The 21,441-nt window shown below is 42.5% G+C and overlaps 1 long non-coding RNA gene across 4 annotated transcripts in view; it reads right to left on the reverse strand.

Moving 5' to 3' along the window:
- Positions 1 to 21,441, reverse strand: part of LOC135175264 (uncharacterized) — a 265,383-nt gene that overhangs the window by 152,882 nt on the left and 91,060 nt on the right. The window contains exon 3 of one of the 4 annotated variants that reach the window (XR_010302312.1): positions 19,532 to 19,608. The exons of the other annotated variants lie outside the window; for them this stretch is intronic. This is a non-coding gene — a long non-coding RNA (uncharacterized LOC135175264). The remainder of the gene's footprint in view (positions 1 to 19,531; positions 19,609 to 21,441) is intronic. 4 annotated transcript variants of the gene reach the window in all.

The following is a 21,441-nucleotide window of genomic DNA, read 5'->3' on the forward strand; positions in this document are numbered from 1 at the left end:
CCTCATCTGAAGCACTGTGTCCAGATCTGAGGCCCCCAAGAAAAGAAGGATAAGGATCTGCTGGAATGGGTTCAGAGGAGACCCACAAAGATGATCAGAGGACTGGAGCACCCCTCCTACAAGGACAGGCTGAGAAAGTTGAGTCTGTTCAGCCTGCAAAACTGAAAGCTTTGGAGAGGCCACATAGCAGCATTTCAATATCTGAAGAGGACCTACAGGAAGGCTGGGGAAGCACTGTTTAGAAGGACTTGTACTGATAGGACAAAATGTAATGGGTTTAAAATAGAGCAGGTTTGATTTAGGTTGGACATTAGGAAGAAGTTCTTTACAATGAGAGTGATGAAATAGTGAGTTGGAAATATCTCTACTGACTGCAGAGGGGTTGGATAAGATGACCTTTAAGCATCTCTTTCAACCTGATGCAATATGTGAATCTGTGATACTGCTACCTGTATATATTGAGAAGAAGGAAAGTGAAAGAAAAATCCTTCTTCTGAGAAAGAAAAGAACCTTTATCTCAGCCACATCCCATTGCAGTTTTCCCTTTTTTTTCCTTGTTTTCCTCTTAATGTTTATGAAAATGTCAGCAAAGATCTTTACTAAAAGATGAAATTGTATCATTTCCATTTCAGTGAATGCAAAGCTTTTATTTGTACAAAACCTCATGTTTTCCCATTAGACTCTTGAAAGGAAGAAAGAAAAAGAGACTTGTGCTACTGTGCATACGTACAAGATGATGTGCATGAGGAACATCTGAAAATATATATATATATACCTAAATCTCTGAGAGAGATGTAATAAGAGTTCTGTGGTAAAAGCTATCAACATTAACATACTAGTTCTAATTTCCTCTACTTCATGCATTTAAATTTATTAACTTCAGACCATATGTTGGGCTACAGAGTGTGGCTTTGCATTCCTGAGTTAGCTGACAATGAACAGTTAAGTTCCAATAAATTGGAAAGGTGAAGTAGGGTGAGCCTAACTAATGGAAGAAAATGATGCAAGTGCAAATCCAATACACTATGAGCAGCAGCAGCAGAATATTCCACTGTATGTTTCAAGGTCTGGCTAAAGCTTCAAGCAAAAAGCTTTGATGTTGCCACTGTAATTGAGAATGTCAATATTTCCAGGGTAGAAAACTTACTTCCATCGATTAAATACTTGATTTCCAGCCTCCGTGTCAGAAGAATGTCTGCTTCCTCAAATTCACTCCACACCAGCTAATATTAAGTTGGCTTAGAGCACACAAGACAGAGGATGTAGCCCTGCTTCATGGTTTTCATAGAATCATAGAATGTCAGGCTGGAAAGGACCCCAAGGATCATCCAATGTTTCTAGGTGATAGCATAGTTGAAATGAGCTGACCCAGCACACTGTCAAACTGAGTCTTAAATTGGACCAGTGTAGGGGAATCCACTGCTTCCTTTGGGAGATGATTCCAATGCTTAATTGTTCTCATGGGGAAACGTTTTCTTTTGGAATCCAATTAGACTCTCCCCAGCAGTTAACTTATCCTCATCATCCCTTGTCTTGTCCATGTGACTCCTACCAGAGAAGGAGTCTCCATCTTCTCAGTTGCCACTCTCAAGCCTTCTTCTCTCAAGGCTAAACAAACCCAGTTCTCTCAGCCTTATATGGCAGGTCTGCAAGTACTCTGATCATGCTGGTGGCCTTTCTCTTCATTCTCTCTAGCCTATCCCCATTTTTTTGTGCAGTGGGGAACAAAACTGCATGCAGACCTCCATTTGTGGGCTGACAAGCACTGAGCAGAGTGAGACAACGACTTCTTTATCTCTGCTGGTGATGGCCTTGTTGATGCAACCCAGCATCCTGCTAGCCTTATTTATCACTGCAGCACACTGCTCACTCATGCTGAGCTTGTTATCCACCAAGATCCCCATGTCCCTCTCCACAGGACTGCTCACCTTGCAGTCAGGTGGATCTCAGCCTCAGCTGTACTTCTGGGTATTGGAACAGTGCAGCTTTGGGCTGAATGACAAACTGGGTATATTGCAATTTTCTCAATCAGAGGCCATCTGTACTCTCTTCTCGCCAACTCAAGTGGAAGAGTTACTTAAGAATCAGGTGGATCTCAAATATTTTGGCCAACCTTCTGAAAAATGCACAACTATTCAAAATATACACAAAATAAAGCCTTATCTGTGGTAAAACAACAGCACAGCACAGAGCAAAAGTTTACTCACAGGATCTACAGCAAAAGCAAGCTAGAGGAAATGAAATCACAGTTCAGGGAGACAAGAGAAGCATCTCTCTGAGAAGCAGAGGATGAGAGACCTAGGGCTGCTTAGCCTGGAGCAGAGCAGACTGAGAGGGGATCTTCTCAATATGTAAAGGGTGGAGGTTGTGACAATGAGGCTGGGCTATCTTCAGTGGTGCCTAATGACAGGAGAAGGGGCAATGGCACAAACCAGAACACAGAAAGTTTCACTTGAAATTAAGGAGAAACACTTTTTACCTTGAGGGTGACAGAGCTCTGGACTAGGCTGCCCAGAAACGTTGTGGAGTCTCCTTTACTGGAGATCTCCAAAACCCTCCTGGACATGTTCCTGTGCAGTCTGGTTTAGCAGGGTGATTGGACTAGATGATCTCCAGAGGTCCCTTCTAACACTCACCATTCTGTGATAACTTGTCCCCAGCACTCAATCTCTACATCCTCTCCTGTTTAGCAACAATGCCACAAGCCACCTGCAGTAAACCTCCCTGCAGAGCACAGCCCTCTCCTCTTCTGTTCCCAACCAAGTGACGGATGTGATGTGTCCTAATTTTACAGCTCTTTGGCAGATGGGATAAGCCTGAATTCAAATGAACTCTTTAAAGCTCTGTAGCTAATGCTTGTGATATTAAAGACAAAATCCCCACTCCTTGCATATGTTAAGGTAGTTCTGATTTGCATGGATAAAAATAGAAGTTAGCCTGACTTCAGGGATCTGAACTTGGCCATACCATGAACACTCACTAATATTTACTGTTTGTCAAATTAAACATCGACCTATCTGTGCCACTCTAGTTCTACCATGAAAGACTGATGGACAGCTATACTTGTGGGGATTAAAGGTAAAACCATCTTGAGGCAGAAAGTTCATTACTGTTATCAGAGAGAGCCCACCTTCAGTCAGAGGGCTCCTGGGACAACACATATAATGCAGAGAGAATGAAAGAGATCTCCCTGAAGACCTCATCATGTCTAAAGACGTCCAGGAAAATGGTGAGAATTGTTACAGTGGAAAGGAAAATAAAAGGATTGAGGGAAATGCCTGGACAGGTTGGAGAGCTGGGCAGGAAGAAATTGAATGAAGTCCAATAAGGGCAATTGTGGAATCCTGCATCTGGGGAAGAACAGCTCCATGTATCAGTACAGGTCTGATGTTGGAGAGCAGCTCTGGGAAGAAAGACCTGAGAGTCCTGATGGACAATAGGATGACCATGAGGCAGCAATATGCCCTTGTAGCACATCATAGAATGGCTTATGTCAGGAAGGATCTCAAAGATCATCCAGTTCCAACCCCCTGCCATAGGCAGGGACACCTTCTACTAGAACAGGTCACTCAAGGCTGCATCCAACCTGGCCTTGAACACCTCCAGAGAGGAAGCATCCACAACCTCCTTGGGCAACCTGTGCCAATGTTTCACTACCCTCACTGTAAAGAATCCTTCCCTAACATCTAGTTTGAATCTCCTCTCTGCCAATTTAAACCCATTACCCCTCATCCTGCCATTACAAAACCTTGCAAACAGTTCCTCTCCAGCTTTCCTACAGGCCCCCTTCAGACACTGGAAGGCTACTACAAGGTCTCCTCAAAGCCTTCTCTTCTCTCCAGGCTGAAGAGCCCCAACTCTTGTAGCCTGTCCTCATAGCAGAGGTGTTGCAGCCCTCTGATCATATTTGTGGCTCTCCTCTGGACTTGCACTAACAGTTCCACGTCCTTCTTGTGTTGGGGGTTCCAGAACTGCACACAGTGCTCCAGGTGGGGTCTGATGAGAGCACAGTAAAGGGGGAGAATCCTCTTCCTTGCCCTGTTGGCCACTTTTCTCTTAATGCAGTCCAGGACTCAGTTGCTGTCTGGGCTGCACATGCACACTGCCAGCTCATGTTGAGCTTTTCATCAACCCAGACCCCCAGGTCCTTTTCCTCAGGGCTGCTCTCCAGCCATTCGCCACCCAGCCTGGATTTGTGCTTGGGATTGTGCCAACCCAGGTGCAGGACCTTACACTTGACCTTGTTGAATTTCATAAGATTGGCTTGGGCCCAACTCTGCAGCCTGTCCAGGTTCCTCTGGATGGCATCCCTGCACTTCAGCAAGTTGACTGTGCCACACAGCTTGGTGTCATCTGCAAACTTGCTGAAGTGCACTCGATTCTCTGTCCATATCACTGACAAAGATGGTAAAGAGCACTGGTCCCAACACTGACCCCTGAGGGACACCACTTGCTAAAGTCACAACCCCATTCTCTCCTTTCATAGAATCATAGAATGGCTTGGATCATCTAGTTCTAAACACCCTGACAAGGGTAGGGCTTTGCAGAGATTGAGACAGAGACATCTACACTGTGTTACAGGATCTGACACTGCACACTATTCACACACACTTCAGCAAAATCCAGCTGTAACTGAGGCTTTTTATGTAGGCTGCAGATCTCATAGCAGCCTCCACAATGGATTTAACACAAACTCAAAGCAATATTTAAATAGACACCTCATCAGGTTTTGTTTTTCCCATGTCAGGAAAACGAATATATTATGAAGGGAAAGTTAATGACCAGGATAATCACGTTGCAAACAATCTCCTGCAAGATTAAGTTAGTAAGAAAACCCCTGCACATCTCATTCCTCTGTTGTGGCTAGCTTTTTGGCTATGGAGGAGACCATAGATGTCAATCCAGCAAAACCTTTTACACATGAGCAATTTAAGTGGCAGAAACTATATCACCCACATGAACTGCACAAGCACTCGGAGAACATAGCTTTCATAGTTTTAAATAAATGAAGACTGCCAAAAGATAAAAACATAGAAAGGAAAGACAGAAAGAAATCCCAAATCCCAATTCATGCTTTTGCCTATCTGTTAAAAGCCCTATTCTACTGTAATACTGCCATTTTGCTCCAACTACTTTAACTTGAAGTATTTATAGCATCATAGGACTGTTTCATTTGGAAAAGACCTCTAATATCATCAAGTCCAAACATCAACCTAAGATCACCATGGCCATGAAACCATGTCCCAAAATTCTATGTCCACATGTTTCTTCAATGGGCTCCCTTTAACACTCTGCTATTTTTTGGCACACTCTGGTTCCATTAACTCTAACTCCATATTTCATGCCTGTAAAATAAACATGTGGAGACTCTACATAAGCACAAGAAACAACACAAAGTAATAGTACTGATATTTTGAAAGATATTTTCACATGCATACTTAAAAGCAGCTTAATCTAGTAGGACAAGAAACTGAAATCAGTTTTATTAAAAGGAACTAAATCATCTTCCCCTATAAAGTCTCCAAAATTTGCTATGTGACTTACACAACATTAAAACATTTGCTTATAGTCTGAAGGTACAAAACAGGTTTTGAAGACCCTGTAGTTGGCTTGCAACTAGGGTCATCAACAAGTGAGCCAAGTAAACTTTTCAAAGTGTGTACTGGAACCTGGGAACAGAGACCTGACCAGGAAAAAAAAAAAAAGCCCCAAGCCCATGATCATAAAAACTCCCAAGTAGCTTAGTGTGGGAGAATTGCTAACAGGACATGAGCTGGTAAGCAATAAGCAAACCCGTGCTGTGAAGTGTCCTTGAGTCCTTACCAGGTGCTGGGTGACCCCCCATACACACAGCTGCAGAAGGCTGAGCCTGCCAGATGTAGGGATGGGCACCACATCTTGTTTTGATACAGATTGACCTATCTGTATTTTACACATAACTTTGAGCCAATCTGTGCTTTCCACTTCTACCAATATCAAACTAAGTTAGTTGTGCATGCCTCTTCCAAGTACCCTATGAGCTGCTGTGTTGCCTCAATAAAGCATAGTGCTTGTAGCTAACTCAGACTGTGAGGACTAATCAGTACCCTGATCAATCCCACCTCTGCTGTCTTCCTGTGACTGCAGTTTAGAAAGCTAAAGCATTGAAAGAAACTCCAGCAGGTTTACTAGTGACACTTTGTCCTATTTACCTCTCTTCACAATTAGGTTTCTATGTTGGAGACAGAATAAGGGGCAATGGTTTCAAACTAGAGCAGAGTTCTTTAATATGAGGGTGGGCACTGGAATGAGTTGCTCAGAGAAGTGGTGGCTGCTGCCTCTCTGGAAGTGTTTAAGACTAGGCTGGATGATGCTTTGAGCAACCTGGTCTAGTGGGAGTTGTCCCTGCTTATGGCAGGAGGGTGGAACTAGGTGATTCCAACTCAATCTGTGCTATGATTCAGAGAATCCTAGCAACTTCAGATAGCCTTTCTTCTAAACTTTGTCATGAGATAAGATTGGACAATTCTTCATTAAAACAGAGGAGTGCATCAACAGAACAACAGTAAAAGTTGGCTTTCAATGCAGTCATCTACTCTTTCTGATTTTTAATGTTCCTACTCACTGTTTCACAGAGGCAATGTTACATTTACTATCTGCTGTTTATTGTAGTAGCTTTTTTATGCTATGGACAGCTTGTTCTAAAACACTAACTAGCAGCCTGATATTTTCTTATGATAGAAGTTTAAGTAAAATTTCAATACTCCTTACAAAGGTAAATATGAGAGGAGATACCAAGTATAAAAAAAAACATGCTTCATTGCACTAAAACCTTTCATTCCAGTGTATTGCTTTTGATATGCTTAATATAAGCACCTCACACATCTTCATTTCAGTTTCTTACACTTCCTCCAGGAAAGGAGAAAATAAAAATATAATCAAAATATAATTTACACATTTACAGAAACTATTTCTCCAATCTGAATCACTGTAAGACAGCTAATTTTTAACACTTAGAAGATTAGGTGATGTGAAACTAGAGACAAAAACCATTCCTGCCTAGCAGAAATTCACATGCAGGTCCAACAAATTCTGAGGGCTACCATTAAATTATCAATACATCCCATTGCAAAAACAAAAAAGGGGGGGGGGGGGGGGAAAGATAAAAAAATACTACTTAATAAAACAGATTTTATCATAACTATGAATACCAAGCATGAAACTATTTCACACTAAAAATCAGTTAGCTAAGCGTGTCCCAGGTGAAATACTCCTTTAAAAATCTGTGACCACCACATTTAGGATTAGAAAACAGAAAAACAGATCCAGGCAGATGAGACCAAAAGAAACAAATTATCTCACAAGTCAGGAAAGTCAGACCACAGTCAAGGATCTGGGAAACATTGGAAGAAGTCTCTGCTCTGTTACAGGCTATGCATAACTCTAGGCAGTCTTTTCACATAGTGAGTGAATCTGCCAAGGGTGAGGCTTCGTGACTGATTCTGCTGAAACAGGGAACATCCTGCCCTTCTTTAGTGACAGGCACATTTCTGGGGAAGAGCAGGCTGAGGAGAAACCTCATTGCTCTCTCCAACTCTGTGACAGGAGGTCAGAGTGAGGTGGAGGTTGGTCTCTTCTCCCTAGGATCAGGTGACAGAAGAAGAGGAAATGGCCTGAAATTGTGCCAGGTGAGGTTTAGGTTGGATATTAGGAAAAATTTCTTTACTGAAAGAGTGGTCAAGCATTGGAAGAGGCTGCTCAGGGAGGCAGCAGAGTCATTGTCCCTGGAAGTGTTCAATGGTTTAATGGCCGTGGTGGTGTTATGTTAATAATTGGACTGAATGATCTTAGAGGTCTTTTCCAACCAAAACAATTCTATTTACATTCTAGATCCAGGTGCTCAGCTGACCACTGCAAACTGGATAGGGAGAAATCTCTGCTGAGAACTGCTCAATCCTTCGTTGCAGAGTTAGCTTTACTCTGGTTTAAGAGTCTTAGGCAAGTGTGTGGCGGTGCCGTTACGAGGGAAATGGTGACATCACATAGTTAAAACTTATGAACTGAATCTTCCTTTTCATAGACACCCTACAACTGTTTTTAAACAGTGACACTACAACAATACACTCTTCAGGGCTGCCATCCGCCTTAGAAGCACAGAACTGTTTCTGTTGGAAGAGACACCTAAGATTGAGTCCTGCCTTCTCCTCTGACATTCACCCCTCCCTAGCATTTCTTCTCTGGCCACTGTTATCTCACATTTGTCATCCTGGCTTCTCACACGATGTCAAAAACCCTAATGTCAGTCAAAAGGAATTAGATTATTCTAAAAAAATATATAGTGAATGTTTGCCTCCTCTATTCACTGTGCCCAAAATGCATTATGGAATTCCTTGCACAGACAACATGGCTTTAAGCTGGGAATGGAAACCTTTGATGACAACTTTATAAAGTAGTGTATATATGTAAATACCACCAGTGGCCAGGTGGTGTATACCACAGGATTTTAGCTCTTCAGGCCAACCCATCTCCAATCTTGAAGGAAAAGCACTATAAATGAGACCCATGAAAAGGGGAAAAAAAAAAGGGACATAAAAAGAAGAAAAAAAAAGATAGTGCCACCTTTTCTTTGAGAATTGTTATGAGGTAAATGCATTAAGGGTTATGAGAAAGCAAATATTGTGATGATAAGAGAGACCTAAGTACCTGGAGCAGTACCTAAGAAAGAAGAGAGAAGAGATAGAAATACTTAATATAATAGAATCATAAAATCAAGCAGGTTGGAAGAGACCTCCAACATCATCCAGGCCAACCTAGCACCCAGCCCTATCCAGTCAACTAGACCATGGCACTAAGTGCCTCATCCGGGCTTTTCTTCAACACCTCCAGGGATGGTGACTCCATCACCTCCCTGGGCAGCCCATTCCAGTGCCAAATCACTCTCTCTGTCAAGAACTCCCTCCTAACATCCAGCCTAGACTTCCCCTGGCACAATTTAAGACTGTGTCCCCTTGTTCAGTTGCTGGTTGCCTAAGATAAAATGCTATAAAATGCAGAAAGACTGTAAAGAAACTACATCCAGCTACGGAGACAGCACAGTACTTTTGCAGTTGCTATTTATGTGACATCTATGAACAAGGAAAGTAATTAAATCTGCCTTCTTCCCATGCAAGGTAGGCAAATAACACAAAATAGCTACTTGTGAACCCTTGTCCAAACATAAAGACTCCTCGATCGTCTCCTGATTTGCTTGACCCACTTGGCACAAATATTACAGCACAGGTACATTCTTGTTTGTCAGAGCAGTCAAATATATGGAGGCAATAGGAGTTTGCCAAATATTTGATATCTTCTCTGTGGATTCGGGAGTCAGACACAGAGGAGGGAAAAAAAAAAAGCAATACCATCTGACACAGGGCATCAATCACAAAGAGCAAATACCAAGTTAGAGACAGGAAATAACTGTAGTAGTAGCTACTGTGTTAGCTACATACACATAGCCAAAAAGTTGGCCAAAATATATCCTTTCTATACTACTCTCTTGATCATTTTTGAGCAACAAAGGCTTCTGTTTATGCAAGTTTCTAATCAGATATTTCATTGTCAGGGTAAAAAGATCATATCCATTGTGCTGCTTGCTTCAAACAGATTTTTCTTCCAGCTCCAGTTCAGAAACAGTACTACCAGCAGTACTGTGAAATCATAAAGAGACTATATGCTATAAACCAAGCCTTGATTTGCTTCTATTGTTGCTGTGCCTGTTCATATGGCTTAAGGAACTCAATGACAGAGTGTCTTATGGGAAATAGGAAACAGTTAGGCTGAAGGGAGATACCAATCCTGTTCATTTCAATGACTTGAGTATTTTTACAGGAGGTGTTAAATCAGGAAGCATCCCTGCTCCTTGGGAGGGAACTCTCAGAAGGCTGCTCTCTACCAAGCAAAAGAGAGTCAGAATGACAAAAATGAGAGATTGTGATCACTTAATAGGAAGCAGTAAAAGCCAGTACAATTTATTTCAAAGTAATGAGCTAAGAATGTTTAGATCCCAGGAAACTTTTCTTTCTGTTTGGCATTTCTGTCTTCTCAGATTAACACACAAGTGCACAAGTCCCCAAAGCTTCATTTCTGCCCTTTGGATATCACAACCATCATCTTAGCAATTGAGAACATTATCAGCCCCGTGGGAAAGAATGTTTTTTACAGGAACACACAGGGCCTGTGCTTGATAAAGATCCTTATGAGATTTCCCCATATTGAGAGCCATCCTCTTAGTCAGTGACCAGAACAACATCTTTCAACAAAATTTGTTTTGGAGATGCTTACTGTTTTGCTTTGTTTTATTCTGGGTTTCTGTTGTGAGGTTTTTTTCCCCAAAAAATTATGAACACAACTTTTCAACACAGATTACTCGGATGGCTGATATAACAGAATATGGACATTTTCCCTCCTCTCTTCTCCCTCCACAGCTTCATTAGGTTGGTAAATGCTTCTTTGTAATTCTCATTTTGTCAGCACTACAGCATCAATGCAGCGTTTGCCACACAGACAAGAAAAAATGAGTAGGAAGGAGCTGTCAAATAAAAAAGGATCGTAAAGATTGTAAATCACCATAGTATGGAGTATATGGTGAGTGTAATCACTAAAAACATATCAATCAGTGGGAGCAGCTTTGTTAGAGAGGATCAAAAAAAGGAGGAAAATAAAAAGGAAAAGAGGAGAGGAAAAAAAGAAGAATAAAAAGAAAAAGAGAGAAACAGAAAAAGGAACAGGAGAAAAAGGAGTGGAGCATAACAGAAAGGAATAGAACAGGGAGGGGAAATAAATTTTAATCAGAAAATAAAAGGGGAAAAAAGAACCAAAGGAAAATAATAATTACATTAAAAGTCTTGAGCACTATACAGCCAAATTCCTTTATAAATGGACCTGGCAACACTGCGTGAGGCGGCTCAAAGGCCAAGCCCAGCGTGAATTTCTTCAGACACTGCTCATAATTGGACTTTTCACTGTAAAAGAAAGACCTTGATTCCATGATTCTATTCAGAGTCCTGCCTCTCATGTCACAAAAGAAAGTCTTGCCTTATGCTATTGCACTTGCTGAACTAGACCATCCTCAGGGTACTTGTGTTCCTGCTTGATGGATGGCCTGTCCCTCGGTTGTTTGAATAGGAAAACTTTAGGAGCCCCTGAAGACGACTGGAAGGTAAAGAAAGAGTCAAAGGCAAATGAGAGGGCAGAAAGGATCAAAAGGCCCAGAAGAAGGACAGTTTTCAGGTGTTTTCATAATAAAAAATTCTGTAGATGTTGGACAGCAAGTCATGCACCACTCAGCTTTTGTTTTATAACTGAGGCTGCCTCTCACTCTTGTGTTACATACCCAAGAGAATGATCATGAAGTGCTTTGGGTTTTTTTTTCCAGTACAACCATGCAGCACCAAGGAAAACAGAAATAAAATTATGTTTAGGAACTTATGAAAGCCCAGAGAAGATCAGAGTTAGAGATGTTGTCTAATAAATGAATGCATCCTCATGGCTCTCAACTTCAGGGAAGATTTTCTGTTACGTAAAACACAAGCCTTATGAGGAGAGGCTGAGGGAGCTGGGGTTGTGTAGCCTAGGGGAGAGGAGCCTCAGGGGTGACCTCATTGCTGTCTATGCCTACCTGAAGAGAGGCTGTAGCCACATTGGGGTTGGTCTCTTCTCCCAGGCAACCAGCAACAGAACAAGGGGACACAGTCTCAAGTTGTGCCAGGGGAGGTATAGGCTGGATGTTAGGAGGAAGTTCTTCACAGAGAGAGTGATTTGCCATTGGAATGGGCTGCCCAGGGAGGTGGTGGAGTCACCGTCCCTGGAGGTGTTCAAGAAAAGCCATGGTCTAGTTGATTGGACAGGGCTAGGTGCTAGGTTGAACCAGATGATCTTGGAGATCTCTCCCAACCTGGTTGATTCTATGATTCTATTACCTCCAAGATCATTGAATCCAACTGTCAACCTATGACCACCATGGCCATATCCTAAAGTGCCCTGTCTACAGGCTTCTTGAACATCTCCAGAAACTCTACCACCTCCCTGGGCAGCCTGTTCCAATGCCTGAGCACTCCTGCAGGAAAAAAGTTGTTTCTAATATTCAACCTAAATCTCCCTGGCACAATTTCAGGTCATTTTCTCTGTTACTAGGGAGAGGAGGCCAACCTCCACTGTGATAGTTTTGGAGTTACCCGTCCCCCCACTCTTATGAGATCACCCAGACTAGACTCAGCCAGCTGGAAGTTAAGGAATGAAGCTTTGTATTCACAGCTTAACACAATATCCAAGCAGATATTTACAGTATATTACAAATATTTACAGCTATATATAGAAATCTACAAGTTAAAAGTAATACAGAAACACAACACCCCTCCCAGGAATCAGAGTACCCACAGGGGCTCCCAACTACGCTCCAACTTCTTTCCACCCCTCTACCTTATCCCAGAGTCTTCCTTATGGACAAAGGTGAGTTGCAAAGATAGGCAAGGGGGCAAGAAGCAGAATGATTAGTTGGGTTACACAAATCCAAGCAGGAGAGCAACACACACTCAGACAGAGACACTCCGTCTTACTTATGTTTGTGTTCTTGGCTTTGTACACCTCAGCAAACCTATGAGTGAAGTAGACATCACCACTGATTCCTTTTCACAGCCTATAATCTATTTTTTCTCATTAAAATATCCCAGTTGCCCTCAAACCAGCACCTCCACCTTTTCCAGTCTCCTCTCAGGAAACAATCTCCTTTTCTCCAGACTAAACAATTCCAGTTCCCTCAGCTGCTCTTCACAAGACTTGATCTCTAAACTCTTCACCTGCTTTGTTGTCCTATGCTGGACCTTCTCCAGAACCTCAATGTCATTCTTATAGTGAGAGGCCCAAAACTGAACCAAATATTCAAGATGTGGCCTCATCAGTACCCAGTATAGGGGCATGATCATTTCCCTGGTCCTGCTGGTTACACTACCCCTGATCCAGCCCAGGATCTCTGTGGTCTTCTTGGCCACCTGGGCATTTTGCTGGTTCATGGTCAGCTGGCTGTCAACCAATACCCCTAGGTCGTTTTCTCCCAGGCAACTTTGCAGCCATTCTGCCCCGTGACAAGGATTGCTGAGACTCAAGAGCAGGATCTGGCAGTTGGCTTTGTTAAACCTCATACAACTGACCTCAGCCCATGTATTCAGCCTGTCCAGATCTTACTGCAGAGCTTTCCTACCCTCCAGCAGGTACACACGCCCACCCAATTTGGTGTGCTCCGCAAGCTTACAGAGGGTGCACTTGGTTCCCTTGTCCAGATCACTGATAAACATATTGAAGAGAACTGGCCCTAGTACTGAGGCCTGTAGATCATTGCTTGCTAGTTGCTGCCAACCAGAACTGGACACCATACATTAACAGAATCTGATCACCACAAATAACCATAAAGAAGCCAACTAAAAAGCAACATCTTTTCCACCAGAGAATATGTTTTAGAAGATGTTTCTTCCATAGTTGTTATTCTTACTGCAATAACTATAGATCTGTATTTTTTTCTTTTCATGATCCCAGAACAGATTTAAGACTAATAGTTCTCAAAACTCTTCTGAAATCTACACATCAGCACCCTTCAACAGGAAGAATCTTCAGTTCATCTCAGTAGGGATGTAGAAAAATCAACTTGAAAAAATATAAAGCTTATGCTTAAGGTGGAAGATTTTATAAAGGCTTTGTCCTTACAATCACTGCAAAAAAACCCCCTACAGTTCAGGAAGAGAGCTGGTAATCTGAAATGCAGTTGGCAGGCAGGAAGATGTGTGAGATTGATTTGGAACCATTTTTTAACATTTCATTGTAGAGTTGGATAACAACAATCATAGAATCATAGAATTGTTCCCGTTGGAAAATACCTCTAAAGCCATCAAGTCCAACCTTCAACCTAAGACCACCATGATCATTGATCCATGTCCCAAAGTGCTATGTCCACACACCTCTTGAACACTTCCAGGGATGGTGACTCCACCAACTCCCTTTGGCAGGCTGTCCCAATGCCTGACCACTCCTACAGCAAAGAAATATTTCCTAATATCCAAACTAAACCTCCCCTGGCCCAATATGAGGACATTTCCTCTCTTTCTATTATCTAATAGTCTTCCACCTGAGTTAAGGTCCTCCCAAGCACAAATACAGGCTGCATGGAGAAAGGACAGAGAGCAGACCTGAGGAAAAGCACTTAGACATGCTGGTTGAGAAGACGCTCAACAAACACAAGCATACAACATGCTCTAGCAGCCCAGAAAGCCAACTGTGCCCTGGGCCACTTCAAAAGAAGTGTGACCAGCAGGTGAAGAGAAGTGATTCTTCCCCTCTATTCTGCTCTTGTAAGACTCCATCTAGATCACTGTGTCCAGCCCTGGAATCCCCAACACAAGAAAGATACGGAATTGTTAGAGCAAGTCAAGAGAAGGGCCATAAAGATGAGCCAAAGGCTGGAGCACCTCTTCTATGAAGACAGACAGAGTGACTGTTAAGCCTTCCAATATTCAAAGTGGGGTACAGGAAAGCTAGGGAGGGATTTTGCACAGAGGCATGTAGTGATAGGACAGGGAGTAATGCTTTAAAACTGGAAGAAGCTAAATAGAGATTAGACATTAGGGAGAAATTCCTCATCATCAGGGTGGAACAGGTTGCCCAGAGAAGCTGTGGAGGCTCCAACCCTGTAGGTTAGAAAACAAGTTAGAATGAGGTCTTGAACAACCTCTTCTACTAGGAAATATCCCTACTCATGAGAGGGGGGTTGGAACTAGGTGATCTTTAAGGTCCATCCCAAATTACTCCAGAATTCTAGAAATTACTCAAAGAAAAAAAAAAAAAAAAGAAAATGCCAAGCACAAGTTTTTGTTAATACAGATTTAGGAAAGCTTGCTCAAAACTCCCAGGGTAGAGAAGAAAGTGTGCTGAGAAGTCAGAAAGCAGCAGACTACAACCTATAAGAGCCTGTTCAGAGTCACCTGACAGTGATAAGAGAAGGAAAATAATCAAATGCATTAATGCTAGGCACAGGGGAACAGAGACAGACTATATAAATATATTTAGTCTGCTAAATCAACAGAGGCAAACAATCAGCAGTGATTACAAACAGGTTATTTAAAGCAGTACTTAGTAAGTTCAATGGTTTAGAGAAGCCCCTTTAAAAGTGATAAAAATCAGCCTCTCTGTTCAGTGATTAGTTAAGAATCATCTATAAAAGCCTAAGGGTCAATTTGGTCCCACTGCAGCAAACTGGGCTTTTATCAATGACAAACATTAACAAGCCTGTAAAGCAGCACTCATAGAGCCCAACAGAGGATTTTTCCTTTGATCCATCAGTTTGTATCCTGAGGAAGAGGATAATGGTCCACTTCTGTTGGAATTTGTGAGCTTGTGAGATTAATATAAACATAGAATCATAGGACTATTTCAATTGGAACAGATGTCTAAGATCATCAAGTTCAATCATTGGCTTAAAACCACTGTGGCCATTAAACTATGTCTCCCTTGGCATGTCCACACATATCTTGACCACCTCCAGGGACAACGACTCCACTACGTCCCTGGGCAGCCTGTTCCAATGTCTGACCACTCCACTTAGGTTGGATATTAGGGAAAAAAAGGACATTTTCCTAATATCCAACCTAAACCTCATCTGGCACAATTTCAGGCCATTTCTTCTTGTTCTAACACCTGATACTAAGAAGAAGAGACCAACCTCCATTTCATTAGACTCTAGGTGAAGAGTTGCTGTGGCACACAAGCTGCTAGAGATGAAATATTATCAATGGAGACACATCAGTGACCTTGTCGTTCTTGGGGTCTTGAGAGTAGCTCTAGTACCACACAAAGTGCCCAGTTTGAAGATTAGGAAGCCACTGGGCAGTTGTCCCAACACAAAAGAGTACCCATGGACTTTGCTCCACCTATAACAACCACCCAATATGCCTGCAACTTTAACTGGGTAAGAACACTTTGGAAAACAGCCTTCAGGTCTCCAAATGCAAAGGGTATCACCTTTTGATGATCAGGTCAAGCACTGGACAGTTTTGCAATGTTTCATTCTTGCAGCTTTTAAGATGACCACCTTAAAAATAACTACTGTGTTCACTCAGTTAAATTCAGATCCATCTGTTCTTTGGAGAAAGACCCAATGAAGGCATGATCTGTAAATAATTCAGTATGTCATGGAGAACTTGCAGAGTGGGGAGAGATGGATCATAGCATTTCATTAGCAGTACACAGTGTTAACTGCAGTTCTCCTTCACTGCGCTCCATAAGACCACACCTGGAGTACCGTGTCCAGTTCTAGTGCCCCCAGTGTAAGGAGGACACTGAACTATTGAAGTGGGTCAGAGTATGGCCATGAAGACATGCAGAGGCCTGAAGAACCTCTCTTATGGGGATAGTCTGAGGGACTTGGGTCTCTTCAGCTTGGACAAGACTCAAGGGAGACCTTACAGCAGACTTACAACATATGAGGGGGGCCTACAAGAAAACTGGGGAGTGACTTTTTACAAGTGCTTGCAGTGATAGGACAAAGGACAATGAATTGAAGCTTGAGGAAGGGAAATTTGAACTGGATATTAGGAAGAAATTCTTTACACCAAGAGCAGTGAAACATTGGAACAGGTTGCACAGGAAGACTGTGGATATCCTCTTCCTGGAGGTTTTTAAGGCCAGTTTGGATGAAGCCTTGAGCAACCTGCTCTAGCTGAAGGTTTACCTAATCACAGAAGGGAGGCTGGAACTAGATGATCTGTAAAGTCCCTTCCCAACCTAAAACATTCTATAAATCTATGAAACTTCCACACAGTAGGAGACATAAGAGGTGGTAGTGGTGAGAAAAAAAATATCAGTGCCATTTATAGAATGGAAGAGCATAGTGGATAACCAAACCAGATGTTCTTGCTCAAGATGGTATGGACCCTTCACACCCTTAACTCCAAAGGAAAAACTTCAGTCAGCTATTCCTGAGGATGGTCAAACAAAATCCATTTTGACAACTGCTGTTGCTATTACCGATCATCATTTCAGACAAGCGTTCCACACATCCTCTGTATGTTCCAGTAAAGAAATCATGCTCTAGCTTGCTGTTTACACTCAGACATGTTTGCTCTGCTCTCCAAAACACCTACTTGTCCAGGAGCTCTCTCCCACCCAGGACAGAGTTTGATCAGACTAGGCTATCATTGGTAATCATCAAGGCCACAAACAGGCTCAGACCGCCATCAGGAAATAGTCTCTTTTCTCGACTCTGAGGAGAGCTTCTCACTCTCTACAACTCTCTGAAACAAAGTTGTAAAGTGTTGGATGTTGTTTTTTTCTTACAAGTCATAAGGACAAGGTGAAATGTCACCAAGTTACGCCAGAGATCGTTAAGGTGAGGCTAAACCTAAACTGAGTAAAACCCTCTCTATGCAAAGGATTTAGAACAGGCTGCTCAGGGAAGTGGCAGAATCACCATCTCTGAGTGTATTTGAAAACCATTTAGATATGGTGCTTGAGCATATGGTGTAGTATTGGCCCTGGCAGAGTAAGATAAAGATTGGACTTGCTGATCTCCAGAGGTCCCTTCCAACTCCTAACATCCTGTGACCTTGAAGGTCTTTTCCAACCATTATGATTCAGTGAAACACTACAGCATTTGCAGGGAAAGGGCAGGGAGGGATAGGAGGAGGAAACTGAAATAGTTGAAAAATTATATTTACAGGCAACTAAAATTTATGTGAAACCACCAAGCATCATAAAGCAAAGTATTTGGCATCCTATCCCTAAGACTCCATATCTCAGTCTCGCTACAGCCTGCTAATTACTCCCATTGCATTCAGCCTTCACACAGAAAGAAGAATGGATCAGACTCAACTCAACTGGTACTCAGTGACAGGATGAAGAGTAACAGACACAAACAAGAACACAGGAAGTTCCACCTCAACATGAGGATAAACTTCTCTGCTGTAAGGGTGCTGGGGCCTTGGGTCAGGCTGCCCAGAGAAGTCATGGAGTCTCCTTCTCTGGAGAATTCCAAGACCCACCTGGGCACCTGTCCCAGGTGATTCTGCTTTGGCAGACAGTTGGGCAGCATGGTCTCTGGAGGTCTCTTCCCACTTCTACCATTCTATGTTTCTACAACTTTTGCCAAGAAATCAGATTGTGTTAGAATGAATCTAAAGTCATTCTAACATATAACAATAATAACTACAATAGTAATAAGAACATGGTTATTATACCCAACCAATAGAGAGGAACAATTCTTGAACAAAGCAACATCTCATAGCAAAAGGCCATCCAGGCAAGCTGGTTGTGATGAAAGCAGACAGCAGCCATAAGTGCCAGCAACCAGCCAGAAGAGACAAAAATCCTGCACTAAGAACAAAGCAGCTGAAGGGGAGGAACATCATCTTAATTGTTTCACTGCTGTCTTTACCTTTGGCTATGCCCCTTTCACCCTAGCTGGATGCTTAAATACTTGATTTGAACGGAAAGAGCACAGCTCCTGAAAACAAACAACAGGATTTTCACAGTATGCCTCATTAATGCTATCTTCTCACTTTGTCTTCAAAAACCCTGTAAGAAAGCTCATCCTCAGGGGTCACTCCGCCCACTGCCACACAACCCATAACAGGGTGCACTTATTCCTTCCACTCTACCTCCCACTTCAAAGCCTACAAGATAGTCAGATAGCAGAAGGATTGAAATGACAACTTAAAATGGTAAGTTCAGGGAGAAACATGTCAGAGAGAAAGAAGGAGGGGAAATAAAACAACACCAAAGAGGAAAGCACTGACAGAGCTGAGAGGAGATTTTAATAAAAGTAGCAGTAGCTGGATTCAGAAATCCCAGACAAAAAATTCGACCAAAAAGGTCACTTTCTATCTGATTCAGTGTAAGTACCATAAAAGGGTCATTTTTCTTTGTTGCTACTGAAGAACAGGTTCAATGAGAACTCTGTCAGAAGTTCTTCATAACACCTCTCGGTTCTTTGCTTCTTTTAGCTCCATTTCCATCACTGAGCATCAGACATCTTTCCACATGCATAGTGATGGGTTTGGTACATCCTCTACCAAGCTGCCCCTGTCCCCTAGTCTAGTGGTTCTAGGTCCTCTTCCCACACTGTATTTCTGGGTCTCCCTCCCACTATCCCATATGCCATGGGTTCTCATGGGCCCCCCATTCCTCAACACAGACCTCAGATGAGTATCAAGAATTTTTGAGCCATTTCCCTCAATGGGGACTCTTGGCTACTTTTCTTGACTTGGCAGAACACATTGGACATTGCTCCTCTGTTCAGACAACCTGAAAGGATCAAAGACCGGGTCAAGTGATGGTTCACTGTGGTGAACCAGCTGGAGAAAAGGTATGAGAAAAGCAGTGATGCAAAACATTGTCACGTGCAAAGCCTGGAAAGTGCAGATATTGGAAGAGGACTCTGACTAGAAGAGGAAATTTGGGATATTAGAGCTGAGCAAAGGTACAGCTCTGAGAACAATTAACCTGTGATATAAATACAATAAGTAAAACTTACATTACTTCTTCAGATCATTCTAACTGGACCAGACACTATACACTGGCTGTTGTGATCCTTAAAGTAGGAGCTTGCACCTAGAAAGAACAGAGGCAATATGAAACAGAGTAAATGTCCCAGGACGAAAAGAGATGGAGATAGCACAGCAAGTTCTATTCCATGTTCAAGTGTCTTCTTGAATATATATGTATACACACATAAAAATTTAAGATGATGTAACATAAATATCTGGATGCATTTAGGGAAGTTACAGTAATTTTTTCATACTGTTGTTGAACAACTGTTTGTCTTCTTCAGTCATGCCAACAGGCTTGTTTTGGTTGGAAAAGATCTCCAAGATCATGGACACCAACTGTCCAGTGAAGACCATCATTGCCATTTAACTATGTTCCAAGGTCCTAAGTCCATAGGCTTCTTGAACACTTACAGGGATGGTGACTCCACTACCTTCCTGGCCATCCTGTTCCAATGCCTGACCCCTCTTTCAGGAAAGAAAATTTTTCCTAATATCCAACCTAAATCTCCTCTGGCACAATTTCAGGCCATGTCCTCTCATTCTATCACCTGATACTAGGGAGAAGAAAATGACTCCCACCTCAATATTTAGATAAAGATGACTGAGAGAGAAAAAAAATACCTGCTGTAAGTCACACCACCAGAAAATCCATGCACTTGAAATGACATTTTGATGGGTTTATATCACCAAAGCCACAAGACAAATCTGTATCATGAAGCAAGACAGAAGATGAAAAAGGAGGATAGGGGAAGAGCAGAGAGGTTGCTTCTCTGCCTGCTCCCTGAAACAACATCAAACATTTCTATATCTCTGTCTCATGCTCTGTCTCTGACTCCTCATTTCCTAGAGCTCACAATCCAACCACTACTGCTAAGTCACTACCACTAAACCATGTCTCTAAGCACCATGTCCATGTGCCTTTTAAATATTTCTAGGGATGGTGACTCCCCCACCTCCCCTAGCAGCCTATTCTGACGCCTGACATGGTAAATGAATTTCTTAAAGTCCCTCCCAAAGCTTCTCATAATGTCTTGACAACATCTGAGTGTGACAAGAGATACATTACCCATTAATCAGCTGCATAGCTATTTACATACTGCCTGTAAGGACTTAGTAAACAGAGATCATAGAATCATTCAAGGTTGAAAAAGACCTTTAAGATCATCAAGTCCAACTGTAACCCAGCTATTGCGACAACTACACTGTAGCCTGAAGCTCCACATCTATGTGTTTCTTGAAAATCTCTAAAAGGCTGTGACTCTCTGGGCAGCCTGTTCCAGTGCCTGAACACTCTTTCAGGAAAGGCATTTTTGCTCATATTCAACCTATCAGTCCCCTGGCACAACTACAACCCATTTCCTCTCATCCTATCAGTAGTAGCTTGGGAAACAAGACTAACCCTGGTCTCCCTACAACCTCCTTTCAGGTAGTTGTAGAGAGCAGTAAGATCAGGAAGAGTGCCGAGAGTGAAGTTAGCTGTAGAATTTTACTTGCCTTTGGTAGGAGTTCTGCTGAAGTGTCAGAAATCAGATAGACTTTGCGATTACAGTGGCCCTGCTGAGGCACACCGTGAGACATAAAATCATAGAATGCACTGGGCTGGAAGGAACCTCCAGAGGTCATCTTGTCACCCCCCCACCTCCCCAACCCCCCAGTAAACAGGAACACCCCTATCTAGATCAGGTTTCTCAGAGAGCTGACTGTCTCCAGGGATGGGGCCTCCATTACCCACCCAGGCAACCATTTCCAGTGTTCCAGCACTAAGAGCTTCTCCTATTGTACAGACTAAGTCTGCCCTTCTCTAGTTTAAAACCATTGCCTCTTGCTCTATTGCTACCTGCCCTTGCAAAAGTTCCTCCCCAGCTTCCTTGCCGGCCCCTTTCAGTCACTGGAA

This window comes from Pogoniulus pusillus, chromosome 5, assembly GCF_015220805.1.
Source record: "Pogoniulus pusillus isolate bPogPus1 chromosome 5, bPogPus1.pri, whole genome shotgun sequence".
In the NCBI taxonomy this organism is placed as follows: Eukaryota; Metazoa; Chordata; class Aves; order Piciformes; family Lybiidae; genus Pogoniulus; species Pogoniulus pusillus.